This window comes from Eucyclogobius newberryi, unplaced genomic scaffold (genome assembly GCF_026437365.1).
Source record: "Eucyclogobius newberryi isolate DKJ021-1_F unplaced genomic scaffold, fEucNew1.0.hap1 SCAF_8, whole genome shotgun sequence".
Lineage (NCBI taxonomy): Eukaryota > Metazoa > Chordata > Actinopteri > Gobiiformes > Gobiidae > Eucyclogobius > Eucyclogobius newberryi.
In genome coordinates, this window is record NW_027316500.1 from 30,918,180 (window position 1) to 30,920,679 (window position 2,500).

Below are 2,500 nucleotides of genomic sequence, written 5' to 3' on the forward strand. Positions count from 1 at the left end.
AACCATGACACCGACACCGACACCAACCATGACACCGACACCAACCATGACACCGACACCAACCATGACACCGACCATGACACCGACACCGACCATGACACCGACACCAACCATGACACCGACACCAACCATGACACCGACACCAACCATGACACCGACCATGACATCGACACCGACCATGACACCGACACCAACCATGACACCGACACCAACCATGACACCGACCATGACACCGACACGACCATGACACCGACCATGACACCGACACCAACCATGACACCGACACCAACCATGACACCGACACCAACCATGACACCGACCATGACACCGACACCGACCATGACACCGACCATGACACCGACACCGACCATGACACCGACACCGACCATGACACCGACCATGACACCGACACCAACCATGACACCGACACCGACCATGACACCGACACCAACCATGACACCGACACCGACCATGACACCGACACCGACCATGACACCGACCATGACACCGACACCAACCATGACACCGACACCGACCATGACACCGACACCGACCATGACACCGACACCGACCATGACACCGACACCGACCATGACACCGACACCAACCATGACACCGGCACCAACCATGACACCGACACCGACACCAACCATGACACCGACACCAACCATGACACCGACACCGACCATGACACCGACACCAACCATGACACCGACACCAACCATGACACCGGCACCAACCATGACACCGACACCGACACCAACCATGACACCGACACCAACCATGACACCGGCACCAACCATGACACCGACACCGACACCAACCATGACACCGACACCAACCATGACGCCGACAACGACACGCGGGATAAAATCTCGTACGGACTCAACTGGAAATCTGACAAATTTGACAGAAACTGGACTAAACGGCCTTAATAATTTAATTTAATTTGACCCAACTTGTTTCTTTCTGGTCCTGTAGTTATTTTATGAACAGTAAATAAAATAGAATAAAATAAAATCAATTAAATAGATTAAAGTAAAACAAAATAAAATAAGATAAATACAATAAAAAATTAAGAAAAATAGATAAATGTAGTTAAGAAAATTAAGAATAAAAATAAAAACAAATAAATTAAGCTAAAGTTTGACCTATGACATCACACTTTCTAACAGACTTGAACAAATCAAACGAACTCGTTTCTGACGAGAAAAGCACGTTCAAAACTGCACATTAGTCACTGCAGCTTTGTGTCCTCGTCCTTCAGATTTAACGTCAACATGAGACTGTGTGTGGCAGCCAAGTCTGATTAGGAAGTGTTTTTACGGCGCGAGAGCCTGAAAGCTGAGATCTCTCACTTGATAATCGATCAGTCTAGTCAAACCTTTGTCGAGAATGTGGAAACCTCGTGAATATGACTTTTTTTACTCAGTTCGACCCGAATGAAGCTGAGATGAAGCCGTTTGAGGACGTCCTGGCCTTAGATCATTTACATTCTCATAAAACAAAACTAAATCGACCCTTTTCCTGTGTCATTTCTGTGCGTTTTCTGCTCGAGTCATAAACCGTCGTGTCTCAGACCACGGCGCCTGTGCATCGATTAGTTAACGATTATTCTGTTCTGAGACCCAGATATGAATGTAAAAAAGAGCGTGACGACAACTCCCGGTGTCTTGAGTGAGTCGTCGTCATCGGTCAGTAGAACATCGGTCAATAAACGAGTGCTCGGATCAGTAGAACGCGTGCTTTTCAATGTATATCTTTCATTTCCATTTGAAATAGAACAACAAAATGCAGGATTAACGAAGCAAACGCATCAAACCGGTGACAAAACAGCGCGCTTTAAGCTAAATTCATCGAGCGGCGGCGTGTCCCTGTCGCTCCGCTTTCATTTACGTGGAGCGACTCGCTCCCGGGATTTCTTTTCGCACATTACGCCAGATATTGGAGAATCAGATGCGCACTCGCCTTTCCCCCTCGTGCCGGGAAGCGAAAGGTGGAATGAGAGAATCAAACGGCATAACGGTAAAGCGGCGACGAGCGAGTGCGTTCGACCGTCTGTTAAATAAATGTGGGGAATATAGTGGGAAAAAAGGAAAATATAGAAGAAATGTACGTGATAAAAGCGTATTGTAGCTGGATTAAGGAGGAAAAGAGTGATCGTAGTGGGCGGTTTGTCCTGAAAACTCTTAAAACTGAAATAAAACGAACCAAAAGGCCACATTAAAGCCGCTGACCAATCAAATCAAAGTGACAAATCGATAAACAGATATACCGTATTTTCCGAACTATAAGTCGCACTTTTTTTCATAGTTTTGGCCGGGGTGCGACTTGTACTTTTCAAGTAATTTCACACTTGTAACCGCATTTCATACTCTAGTGCAACTTATATATGTTTTTTTTTCTTCTCGCTGGTGCGACTTAGAGTCCGGAAAATACGGTAAATGTTAAAATGGCGTTTAATTGAAGCTGAAGTGCCTGACGTTCGAGTAAATCCAGG

At 46.1% G+C, this 2,500-nt stretch overlaps 1 protein-coding gene across 1 annotated transcript in view; it reads right to left on the minus strand.

Moving 5' to 3' along the window:
• vwc2 (von Willebrand factor C domain containing 2) overlaps window positions 1-2,500 on the minus strand; it is a 167,219-nt gene that overhangs the window by 163,768 nt on the left and 951 nt on the right. The gene's annotated exons all lie outside the window — the stretch shown is intronic.